Below are 14158 nucleotides of genomic sequence, written 5' to 3' on the forward strand. Positions count from 1 at the left end.
GGCATGGTCTTCATGGCCAGCCAATGTCCACTGATGCTCAATCAGATCTGTCTGCAGCCGTTTGTACACGTTCTCGTCAGTGACTTCTACATTCATATGTATATAGTTCTCCCAAGATAAAGCTCCAGGAAGTGGCGCAACTAGCTCACCTTGGAATTCCCAGTGGTTCTCATTGCGGCCATCAGGACGCTCGTTCTCAACGATCATGTTGTGCATGATCACGCAACATGTCATCACCTCATGCATGGTCTTCAGCGACCATGTTCTTTCCGGGTGACGGACAATTGCTCACCGAGCTTGGAGCACACCAAATCCACGCTCCACATCTTTCCTACAAACCTCTTGCATCTTGGTAAACCTCCTCGTCTTCTCGGAATTTGGATTACAGACAGTCTTCAACAGTGTGGCCCAGTCAGGGTAGATGCCGTCAGTAAGATAATATGGCTTGTCATATTCATTTCCATTGATCTCGTAGCTCACCCGGGAGCTTTGCCTTGCATGAGCCTGTTGAAAATTGGTGCTCGGTGCAACACATTGTTGTCATTGTTGGAACCGGCCATGCCAAAGAATGAATGCCAAATCCATAAATCTTGAGATATGACAGCTTCAAAAATGACAGTCCGTCCCTCCTCATGCCCGCTGTACTGAACCGGCCATCCAAATTGACAGTTCTTCCACTCCTAGTGCATGCAATATATGCTGCCAATCATTCCTGGGAACCCTCTAGACTCGTTGATAGACATGAGCCGCCTTGTATCCTCAACATTTGGCTCCCTACAATAATACTGTCCGAACACGGCAATCACGGCTCGGCAAAACCTGTACATGGCCTCAAGACAGGTGCTCTCACCCATTCGAAGATACTCATCGAATATATCAGCAGCCATTTCATATGAGAGCATGCGAATAGCCGCGGAGCATTTTTGGTAGGAGGTGAAGCCTACCGCACCTGTTGCATCGCACCTGCTGCATCGCACCTGCATTGGAAGTAGGGGTCATAGTTTCTGACGCCCCTTAGAATGACCAAGAACAGGTCCCTTGACATCCTGTACCGGTGCCAGAACAATTTTTCCGGGAACACCGTATTGGTGAGGTGGAAGTAGTCCTTGTGGAGCCAGAGCTGCCCTTCCACTCTGTTGCGCGGCAGGTTTTTGGAGCGCCCCTTGACAGACCCCCGATGCACCTGCCCCGGGTTTGAGGTGAACTCGTGGTCATGGAGGCCGCAGTAGTTGTCAATGTCTGCGTCGACTGATCGGACTCCTCGTCAAAAGAGGAGTCAACAACCTCCGCGCGGAACTTCTCCACCATATGCCAAATGTCCATCTGCGTGGTACGAACTGTGGATGAATGGCCGCGCAATAGCGCCGAAAACAGGAGAAGAAACCTACCGACGCAATTGACCGAACAGGTCGTGGGCGGCTGATGCGCGTAGATGTACACGTCCGCTGGGAACCCCAAGAGGAAGGTATGATGCGCACAGCGGCAAGTTTTCCCTCAGAAAGAAACCAAGGTTTATCGAACCAGGAGGAGCCAAGAAGCACGTTGAAGGTTGATGGTCGCGAAATGTGATGCGGCGCAACACCAGGGATTCCGGCGCCAACTAGGAACCCGCACAACACAAACCAAGTACTTTGTCCCAACGAAACGAGTGAGGTTGTCAATCTCACCGGCTTGCCGTAACAAAGGATTAAACGTATCGAGTGGAAGATGTTTGCAAAGAAAACAAGTAAAACACAAGTATTGCAGTAGATTGTATTTCGAGTAAAGAGAATTGGACCGGGGTCCACAGTTCACTAGAGGTGTCTCTCCCATAAGATAAAAGCATGTTGGGTGAACAAATTACGGTCGGGCAATTGACAAATAGAGAGGGCACCGCGATGCACATACATGACATGGTAAATATAGTGAGATTTAATTGGGCATTACGACAAAGTACATAGACCGCCATCCAACTGCATCTATGCCTAAAAAGTCCACCTTCGAGTTATCATCCGAACCCCTCCGGTATTAAGTTGCTAAGCAACAGACAATTGCATTAAGTATGGTGCGTAATGTAATCAACAACTACATCCTTAGACATAGAATCAATGTTTTATCCCTAGTGGCAACAAGCACATCCACAACCTTAGAACTTTCCGTCACCGTCCCAGATTCAATGGAGGCATGAACCCACTATCGAGCATAAATACTCCCTCTTGGAGTTAAGAGTAAAAACTTGGCCAGAGCCTCTACTAATAACGGAGAGCATGCAAGATCTTAAACAACACATATGTAATAACTTGATAATTACCATAGCATAGTATTCTCTATCAATCGGATCCCGACAAACACAACATATAGTATTACAGATAGATGATCTTGATCATGTTAGGCAGCTCACAAGATCCAACAATGAAGCACAACAAGGAGAAGACAACCATCTAGCTACTGCTATGGACCCATAGTCCAGGGGTGAACTACTCACTCATCACTCCGGAGGCGACCATGGCGGTGTAGAGTCCTCCGGGAGATGAATCCCCTCTCCGGCAGGGTGCCGGAGGCGATCTCCTGGATCCCCCGAGATGGGATCGGCGGCGGCTGCGTCTCTGGAAGGTTTTCCGTATCGTGGCTCTCGGTACTGGGGGTTTCGTCACGGAGGCTTTAAGTAGGCGGAAGGGTAGGTCAAGAGGCGGCACGAGGGCCCCACACCACAGGGCCGCGCGGCCAAGGGGGGGGGGGCGCCGCCCTAGGGTGTGGCCCCCTCGTGGCCCCTCTTCGTCTCATCTTCGGACTTCTGGAAGCTTCGTGGCAAAATAGGACCCTGGGCGTTGATTTCGTCCAATTCCGAGAATATTTCCTTACTAGGATTTCTGAAACCAAAAACAGCAGAAAACAAGAATCGGCTCTTCGGCATCTTGTTAATAGGTTAGTTCCAGAAAATGCATAAATATGACATATAATGTGCATAAAACATGTAGGTAACATCAATAATGTGGCATGGAACATAAGAAATTATCGATACGTTGGAGACGTATCAGCATCCCCAAGCTTAGTTCTGCTCGTCCCGAGCAGGTAAAACGATAACAAAGATAATTTCTGAAGTGACATGCCATCATAATCTTGATCATACTATTTGTAAACATATGTAATGAATGCAGCGATCAAAACAAAGGTAATGACATGAGTAAACAACTGAATCATATAGCAAAGACTTTTCATGAATAGTACTTCAAGACAAGCATCAATAAGTCTTGCATAAGAGTTAACTCATAAAGCAATAAATCAAAGTAAAGGTGTTGAAGCAACACAAAAGAAGATTAAGTTTCAGCGGTTGCTTTCAACTTGTAACATGTATATCTCATGGATATTGTCAACACAAAGTAATATAACAAGTGCAATATGCAAGTATGTAGGAATCAATGCACAGTTCACACAAGTGTTTGCTTCTTGAGGTGGAGAGAAATAGGTGAACTGACTCAACATAAAAGTAAAAGAATGATCCTTTAAAGAGGAAAGCATCGATTGCTGTATTTGTGCTAGAGCTTTTATTTTGAAAACATGAAACAATTTTGTCAACGGTAGTAATAAAGCATATGAGTTATGTAAATTATATCTTACAAGTTGCAAGCCTCATGCATAGTATACTAATAGTGCCCGCACCTTGTCCTACTTAGCTTGGACTACCGAATCATCACAATGCACATGTTTCAACCAAGTGTCACAATGGGGTACCTCCATGCCGCCTGTACAAGGGTCTAAGGAGAAAGTTCGCATTGGATTTCTCGCTTTTGATCATTCTTCAACTTAGACACCCATACCGGGACAACATGAACAACGAGATAATGGACTCCTCTTTAATGCATAAGCATGTAACAACAATTATTATTCTTACTGGAGATTGAGGATATGTGTCCAAAACTGAAACTTCCACCATGATTCATGGCTTTAGTTAGCGGCCCAATGTTCTTCTCTAACAATATGCATGCTTAACCATATGGTGGTAGATCTCCCTTACTTCAGACAAGACGAACATGCATAGCAACTCACATGATATTCAACAAGGAGTAGTTGATGGCGTCCCCAGGAACATGGTTATCGCGCAACAAGCAACTTAATAAAAGATAAAGTGCATAAGTACATATTCAATACTACGATAGTTTTTAAGGCTATTTTGTCCCATGAGCTATATATTGTAAAGGCGAATGATGGAATTTTAAAGGTAGCACTCAAGCAATTTACTTTGGAATGGCGGAAAATACCATGTAGTAGGTAGGTATGGTGGACACAAATGGCATAGTAGTTGGCTCAAGGATTTTGGATGCATGAGAAGTATTCCCTCTCGATACAAGGTTTAGGCTAGCAAGGTTATTTGAAGCAAACTCAAGGATGAATGGTACAGCAAAACTCACATAAGAGACATATTGTAAACATTATAAGACTCTACACCGTCTTCCTTGTTGTTCAAACTCAATACTAGATATTATCTAGACTCTAGAGAAACCAAATATGCAACCCAAATTTTAGCAAGCTCTATGTATTTCTTCATTAATGGGTGCAAAGCATATGATGCAAGAGCTTAAACATGAGCACAACAATTGCCAAGTATCACATTATCCAAGACATTATAGCAATTACTACATGTAGCATTTTCCAATTCCAACAATATAACAATTTAACGAAGAAGAAACTTCGCCATGAACATTATGAGTAAAGCCTAAGGACATATTTGTCAATATGCAACAGCGGAGCGTGTCTCTCTCCCACAAAGTGAATGCTAGGATCCAACTTTATTCAAACAAAACAAAAACAAAAACAAACCGACGCTCCAAGCAAAGTGCATAAGATGTGACGGAATAAAAATGTAGTTTCAGGGGAGGAACCTGATGATGTTGTCGATGAAGAAGGGGATGCCTTGGGCATCCCCAAGCTTAGACGCTTGAGTCTTCTTAGAATATGCAGGGGTGAACCATCGGGGCAGCCCCAAGCTTAGAGCTTTCACTCCTCTTGATCATAGTATATCATACTCCTCTCTTGATCCTTGAAAACTTCCTTCACACCAAACTTCAAGCAAACTCATTAGAGAGTTAGTGCATAATAAAAATTTACATGTTCAGAGGTGACACAACCATTCTTTACACTTCTGGACATTGCATAAAGCTACTGGACATTAATGGATCAAAGAAATGAATCCAACATAGCAAAAGAGGCAATGCGAAATAAAAGGCAGAATCTGTCAAAACAGAACAGTTTGTAAAGACGAATTTTAAGATGGCACCAGACTTGCTCAAATGGAAAAACTCAAAACTAATGAAAGTTGCGTACATATCTGGGGATCACTCACGTAAATTGGCATAATTTTCTGAGTTTCCTACAGAGAATTAGAGCCAGATTCGTGACAGCAAAGAAATCTGTCTCTGCGCAGTAATCCAAATCTAGTATGAACCTTACTATAGAGACTTTACTTGGCACAAAAAACATGATAAGGAGAGGTTGCCACAGTATTAAACAACTTCCAAGACTCAACAAAACAAAAAATTTCTGTAGGTAAAAACATGGGTTGTCTCCCATAAGCGCTTTTCTTTAACGCCTTTCAGCTAGGCGCAGAAAGTGTAATCAAGTAACATCAAGAGATGAAGCATCAACATCATAATTTGCTCTAATAATAGAGTCATAAGATAACTTCATTCTTTTTCTAGGGAAGTGTTCCATACCTTTCTTGAGAGGAAATTGATATTTAATATTACCTTCCTTCATATCAATAGTAGCACCAACGGTTCGAAGAAAAGGTCTTCCCAGTATAATGGGACAAGATGCATTGCATTCAATATCCAAGACAACAAAATCAACGGGGACAAGGTTATTGTTAACCACAATATGAACATTATCAACTCTCCCCAAAGGTTTCTTTTTAGCATTATCAGCGAGATTAACATCCAAATAACAATTCTTTAATGGTGGCAAGTCAAGCATATCATAGACTTTCTTGGGCATAACAGAAATACTTGCACCAAGATCACATAAAGCATTACAATCAAAATCATTGACCCTCATTTTAATGATGGGCTCCCAACCATCTTCTAGCTTTCTAGGAATAGAAGTCTCACGTTTTAGTTTATCTTCTCTAGCTTTTATGAGAGCATTTGTAATATGTTTTGTGAAAGCCAAATTTATAGTACTAGCATTAGGACTTTTAGCAAGTTTTTGCAAGAACTTCATAACTTCAGAGATGTGGCAATCATCAAAATCTAAATCATTATGAGCTACAGCAATGGGATCATCAACCCCAAGGTTGGAAAAAATTTCAGCAGCTTTATCACAAGCAGTTTCAGCAGTTTTAGCAATTTCAGGCAGTTTTGCACGCTTTGCACTAGGAGTAGAAGCATTGCCAACACCAATTATTTTATCATTGATAGTAGGAGGTGCAGCAACATGTGAGGAATCAACATTACTAGTGGTGGTAATAGTCCAAACTTTAGCTACATTATTCTCTTTAGCTAGTTTTTCATTTTCTTCTCTATCCCACCTAGCACGCAGTTCAGCCATTAATCTTATATTCTCATTAATTCTAACTTGGATGGCATTTGTTGTAGTAGTAATCTTATTATCAATATCATTATTAGGCATAACTTTCAATTTTAAAAGATCAACATCAGAGGCAAGTCTATCAACTCTAGAAGCAAGAATATCAATTTTATTAAGCTTTTCCTCAACAGATTTTTTAAAAGCAGTTTGTGTACTAATAAATTCTTTAAGCATAGCTTCAAGACCAGGGGGTACACTCCTATTATTGTTGTAAGAATTACCATAAGAATTACCATAACCATTACCATTAGCAGAAGGATATGGCCTATAGTTACTACTAGAATTGTTCCGATAAGCATTGTTGTTGAAATTATTATTTTTAATGAAATTCACATCAACATTTTCTTCTTGAGCAACCAATGAAGCTAAAGGAACATTATTAGGATCAACATTAGATCTATCATTCACAAGCATAGACATAATCACATCAATTTTATCACTCAAGGAGGATGATTCTTCAACAGAATTTACCTTCTTACCTTGTGGAGCTCTTTCAGTGTGCCATTCAGAGTAATTTATCATCATGTCATCAAGAAGTTTTGTAGCCGCCTGATACGTCCCCGACGTATCCATAATTTCTGTCGTTCCATGCTTGTTTTATGACAATACTTACATGTTTTGCTTGCACTTTATGATGTTTTTATGCGTTTTCCGGAACTAACCTATTAACAAGATGCCACAGTGCCGGTTCTCGTTTTCTCGCTGTTTTTGGTTCCAGAAAGGCTGTTCGGGCAATATTCTCGGAATTGGACGAAATCAACGCCAAAGATCTTATTTTTCCCGGGAGGCTCCAGAACACCGAAGGGGAGACGGAGAGGAGGCCCAGGGCCCCGACTGACATAGGCATCCCAAATGGGCCTGCTGAAGATAGTACCCGGAGTTTACTGAAGGCCCATTATCCGAAGAATAAGAAGATTCGAGAGTCCAAGATATATTAAGGAAAGCTAGAGTTGTAATAGGAAGAGTTATTTGTAATCTGGCGGGATGAGTTAGAAACCGTTCCGGACTCTGTAACTTGTACAAAACGAAACCCTCGGCTCCACCTCCTATATAAGGGGGAGTCGAGGGACAAAGAAAGGATCGAATCTATTGTCAACAGAACCCTAGTTTTCATAATCGTCGAGTACTTTTCGCCTAAACCTTCGAGATCTACTTGCCCTCTACTTCTAGCAAAACCCTAGTCTACAATCTGTAGGCATTGACAAGTTAATCCTTTGTCAATTGGCGCCGTCTGTGGGAATTAGAGGTTGCAAGGAGCTGATCTCGATGGCACGTTCAAGATCTTCGACTTCATCAACAGCAAGCAACGCGATGGATCGAGGTAACAAAGGAAAACTGATCTATTCAATTTTATTCCTCACCCGCCCTCCCGTATGGATGCATGTGCCTATCTGGAGGAGCCCATCACCATGACGTTCAGAAAATTCCGATTTGGCGTCAACAAGGAAGGATCCTACCGTCTCGAAGTTCCGATCTCGTCGGAATTTTCAGCGGTCGATTCTAACTTTTCGTCGAGTGACGAGGAGTTTTCGTCGCCATACTTCATCGACAACAAGGCAAGCGGAAAGCTCGCCAAGATCTTCAAGCAACACATCCTTCGAGTCGTCTGCGGACTCCTTTATAAGCAGCGACTCCGACAGCGTCGACAGCTTCAACTTCATCGACAAGTCTGTTGCCATCGGAAAGGTCTTCACCACTCTATATGATGGTGTCACCAATCCTGATAAAAATCAAAGCGCAAAATATCATCAGATCTATGTGGTAGAAGGGGCAGGCACATCAGACCCGCAAACGTCAGAGGCTTTCGACGAATTGGGAAATCCATACGTCGATCCCGCTGATCTCAGACATGGCTTAGGCACTAAATATCCTGGATCCTCAACTCGCGCAAGAGTTCAGCTCCCGCAAGAAGCGTGTGATAGGGCTGCGAAAGCCATGGATGGTTCAGAACCTATGACCACCACTGCTACTGTACAAGAACTTCAAGCATATCAATATAGACTTGCTCGAGTAAGCAGAGAGTTGGAAAAACAGACAACATCATTAAATAGAAGAAAAGAGGCAGCTTCCGCATCAAGCAGACGCCGAGCAGATTTAAGTCGACAATCAAGAACTTCGGGAGACAGTCATAGAGAAGCTCGGAGGAGAGCAATGTCTCGGCTGCAAAACATACCCGAAGCAGAGAGGGGAAACATAATCCAAAATCTCGACATGTCCTTTATGTCGATCGATGAAAGGGGAAATATCATCCCAAAAACGCCAGAGGCAGGTTACATGGCAACACAAGCGTATATCCTTGCGTCGAGACCACCTCCTGGGGACCCGAGAGAACCATTGTTCAATATGGCGATGGCTGGAGTAGGAGTTATGGGAACAGCGTTTGCAACAACGCCTCCCGAAGAAAATCCTAGACAAAATAGTCCACGACCCACCGCAGCAGTTCAAGACCCACCAAGAACAAGTGGGGCAAGAGACACATCAGTCCAAGTAAGGGTGGACAGAGCGCGACAAGAAAGAAGGGAGCGTCAGCACTCGCCAGAGCTTGCCGACGAAGATATGTGTGGGCTCCCATGTTTTACGAGAAGAGTTCGAAAAACTCGAGTACCGAAAGGGTTCAAGTTACCCGAGAATTTCAAGAAGTTCGATGGCCTGCAAGATCCCGAGGATTGGCTCGTGGATTATCTCGAGATGGTAAAACTGGTAGGAGGAACCAGAGCAACAGCTATGCAAAGTATCCAAGTTTACCTGAGTGGTGCCGCAAGATCTTGGATAAAGAAACTCCCCTTAAATTCCATCGACAGCTGGGAGACCTTTGAGGACATCTTCGTGAAAAACTTCCGATCCACGTGCAAGAAACCCGCATCGTTGGAAGAGCTGAGGGCATGCCGACAAAAACACGACGAGTCGATGAGGAAGTATATACAGCGATGGAACATTATAAAAAACTCGGCAGAAGATATATCCGACGAGAGGGCAATAGATGCGTTCGTGGCAAGAGTCCGCCGAGCAGATTTCATCGAAGACTTAGGGAGAACTAACCCTAAGACCATATCAGCACTCATGGAGATAGCCAATAAATGGGCAGATGGAGAAGACGCAATATACAACAAGCGACACAGGTCGCCAGAAGAGGATCGTGGTCGAAATTATCAAAATAGAAGGCGATTTTCTCGCCAGTTTTACAACAACGATGCTCCCGGCCATATATCGGCTGGTTTCCGAGGAAATCCTGGAGGAAATAGTCGAGATGACTATCAAAGGAGTAATGAGCAACAAGGCGACAATAGAGGTGACTTTCGTGGCAACAGGCAAAATAGTGGACCAAGGATTCAAAGACCTTATGTGTCTCCCGAGGAGATGATGAACGGTCCGTGTCAAATGCACTTTTACCTCGACAACAATGGAAAGAGGCAGTCAGGACATCTCCAGAAAGACTGCCGAAATTTTCAGGCAATGTTGCGAGCCGCAGGAATTGCAAATGCCCAAGCAAATAACAGAAACCCTCGGGAGCCAAGGAGCGAGATCCACCTTCCACCTCCTCCCGCAATAACCGACGAAAATCGACACCAGCTTAGAATTGCGGCAGCACCACATCCACCTCCATATGTTGACCCCAACTCTAACGGTGCGGTCTCGATGATTCAGAAAGCTAGGCCATCAAACAGGGCGCAGAAGGTAATCTCGCGACAAGTGTTCATGGCAGAGAAGATGCCTCCACCAACAGTCGAGTACTTAAATTGGTCGGGGCAAGACATCGGCTTCACAATTGCAGATCATCCGCAGCAAGTTCCTCGACCAGGACAATCAGCACTCATCTTACCCGCAGTAATCGCTGGTTTTGATGTATCGAGAGTTTTCATAGATGGCGGCAGCAGCTTAAACCTCATGTATACAGATACATTGAGAAAGATGAACATATCCCTAGCAAATCTGAAACCAACTGACACACGTTTCCACGGGATTACACCAGAGAAACCAAGTTACCCATTGGGCAAGATCAACCTCGACGTTCAGTTCGGAACCCGAGAAAACTACAGGATAGAGAATCTGGAGTTCGAAGTGGTGGATTTCCCGTCGCAATATCACGCCTTGTTGGGACGACCAGCGTATGCCAGGTTCATGGCAGTACCGCATTATACATATCTGTTGTGGAGGTTGCCTGGGCCTAAGGGACCTATCACAATCAAAGGAAGTTTCGCGTTATCTGATAAATGCGACAAGGATTTTCATCGACTGTCAGAAACTTTCGGGATGCAAGCAGAATATGCGGCGCCACGGTTCACTGATTATGACGTGTTACCAGAGGTAGGAAGATCTTCTAAGGAGCCAACTTTCAATATAACCAAGGATTCAAAAGAGGTACAGATCCACCCGACAGATCCAAAGAAAACGACGTCCATTGCCGCAAACATGGATGTCGCATAGGAAAGCGCGCTCGTCGAGTTCCTCCGTGAGCACTGGAAAATCTTCGCATGGTGTCCAGCCAACATGCCAGGAGTACCCAGGGAACTTGCCGAGCACCACCTCAATTTGGATCCTCTCGCACGACCAGTAAAGCAACCTTTGCGGCGTTTTTCGGAGCCTAGCCGCAAAGCCATGTTATCTGAAATAGATCGACTCAAAGATGCTGGTTTCATCAGAGAAATATCTACGAAGCCACATGGGTAGCTAACCCGAGTGATGGTGCCGAAGAAACACACAATAGTCCTTCGCATGTGCGTCGACTTCACGTGTCTCAATAAACATTGTCCCAAGGATCACTTTCCCTCCCAAGGATCGATCAAATAATCGACTCCACGGCAGGATGCGAACGTCTTTCCTTTCTGGACGCATATTCTGGTTATAACCAGATAAGATTAAAAGAAGAAGATGAAGCCAAGACAGCGTTCATCACACCTTATGGCGTGTTTTGCTACAAAACAATGCCCTTTGGTCTGAAAAACGCGGGAGCAACATATCAGCGGATGATGCAGAAGTGCTTAGCAACACAGATTGGAAAAAATGTACAAGTCTACATCGACGATGTCGTAATAACATCAAAAAAAGGGTCGACTTTGATCGAAGATTTGAAGGAAACCTTCGACAACCTCGACAAGTTTTGCCTCAAGCTGAACCTGACAAAATGCTCCTTTGGAGTTCCTGCTGGAGAACTTCTCGGGTTCTTAGTATCAGCAAGAGGGATTGAAGCTAATCCCGAAAAAATACAGGCCATCGTCACTATGAGAAAGCCAACAAAGTTGAAAGAAATACAACAGCTAACGGGGCGAGTCGCAGCTTTAAGCAGATTCGTCGCTGGGTTAGGAGAAAAGACGCCGCCGTTCTATGCATTGATCAAACAAGGGGAAAAATTTCAATGGAACGAGGAAGCAGACAGAGCCTTCGAGAACCTCAAGCGAGCAATTTCGACACCACCGATATTGGTGGCGCCAAAAGAGAAAGAACCCCTCCTCTTGTATATCGCAGCTACACCTCAAGTGGTCAGCACGGCCCTAGTGGTCGAGAGAGAAGAAGAAGGCAAGCTTCATGGAGTTCAAAGGCCAGTATATTTCATCAGCGAAGTACTGTCGCCGTCAAAACAGCGGTACCCGCAATATCAATAGCTAGCATATGGAGTATTCACGACAGCAAGAAAATTGCGACACTATTTTTCGGCGCACCCGATAATAGTGGTCAACGAGGCTCCCTTATCAAATATACTGAACAACCCGTGAAGCTACGGGTCGTGTCTCCCTTTGGGGAATAGAACTTTCCCCTCGGGACATCACGTATGAAAAAAGAAAAGCAATAAAATCGCAGGTCTTACCAGATTTCATTGCAGAGTGGATGGAGTTACAAAACACGGGACCCCCAGATTTATCGAGAACTTGGACCATGAACTTCGACGGGTCCAAAAGATTGGAAGGTGCCGGAGTAGGCGTGATATTAGTATCACCTGAAGGCGACAAGTTGAAGTATGTTCTGCGGATGACGTTCCCAAACGCATCTAACAATGAAGCAGAATATGAAGCTCTCATACATGGGATGAAGATGGCGAAAGCTTGCGGTGCAACCCGACTGAAAAATTTCGGCGACTCACAGTTGGTAGCACAGCAAGTCATGAACCAATGCGATGCAGTCAACGAAAGTATGATAGCATACAAAGAGGTGTACAATGAGCTGGAGAAGTTATTCGATGGTTGTGAGGTAAACCACATCAGCAGGATGAGCAACGATGAAGCCGACGTTCTCGCAAACATCGGGTCACAATGCCTCGCGATTCCTCCAGGTGTGTTCGGGGAAGAGATTAGCGAGAGATCAACAAAGCCAGCAAAAACAAAGAAGGAGAAAAAAGAGAAACCCTCGAGTATCGCCAAAGACACAGCAGAAGAAGAAGAAGAGCAAGAGCTAGTCATGATGGTGCAAATTCCATGGATGCAGGCTTACATATCATATATCCTAAGGAAAACCATACCCGACGACCCAGTCGAAGCAAGGCGAATAATTAGGCGATCAAAAGCTTTTACTGTGGTAAAAGGGGAGCTGTACAAACGCAGTATTTCGGGTGTGCTACAACAGTGTGTTACACCCGAAGAAGGAAGGATCATCCTAAAGGACGTGCATGAAGGAATATGCGGGCATCACGCGAGTAGCAGAGCTATCGCGGCTAAGGTTTTCAGAGCAGGATTTTATTGGCTCACAGCAATAGAGGATGCAAAGGAAATAGTGCGCACTTGCGACGCGTGTCAAAGATTTGCGGCAAGACCCCACTCACCAGCAGCGGAGCTTATGCCAATCCCGCTGTCTTGGCCTTTTGCTCAATGGGGTCTCGACATGGTAGGCAAATTGCACAAAGCTTTGCCAGGAGGATATGAGTACTTGCTGGTGGCTGTCGACAAATTTACCAAGTGGATAGAGGCGAAGCCAATAAATTCACCAGATGCAGCATCCGCAATAAAGTTTGTGAAGAGCATCGTCTTTCGCTTTGGAGTCCCTCACAGCATTGTCACAGACAACGGCAGTAATTTTACGTCAAAAGAGTTCAAAGCATACTGTGCAGAAGTGGGCATCAAATTGAGCTTTGCATCTGTTGCACATCCACAGACCAACGGTCAAGTCGAGAAGGCCAATGGCATTATCTGCAATGGCATCAAGAAGCGCCTGCTAGGACCTTTGGAAAAAGCTAGGCATACTTGGCCAGAGGAGCTACCAAGTGTTTTGTGGAGTATTCGAACAACACCAAATACAGCGACGCAGGAAACGCCGTTCTTTTTGGTCCACGGAGCTGAAGCAGTCTTGCCAATAGAAATAGAGCACGATTCTCCACGAGTCGCAGAATATGACGAAGAAACTTCGAGAAAAGCTTTAGAAGATGATGTCGACACACTCGATGAAGCTCGAGACGAAGTCCTGTCACGAGTCGCCAAATATCAACAGGACCTGAAAAACTATCACAGTCGACGATTGCGGCCAAGATCTTTCCAAGTTGGTGACCTGGTTTTACGACTCAATCAAAAAAGCCATGAAAAACTCGAGTCACCGTGGCTAGGACCATACATTGTCACAGAAGTAATAGAAGGAGGAGCATACGTAATCAAAGACAAGAAGACGAGGATCGACG

The sequence above is a fragment of the Lolium rigidum genome, chromosome 1 (genome assembly GCF_022539505.1).
Source record: "Lolium rigidum isolate FL_2022 chromosome 1, APGP_CSIRO_Lrig_0.1, whole genome shotgun sequence".
NCBI lineage: Eukaryota > Viridiplantae > Streptophyta > Magnoliopsida > Poales > Poaceae > Lolium > Lolium rigidum.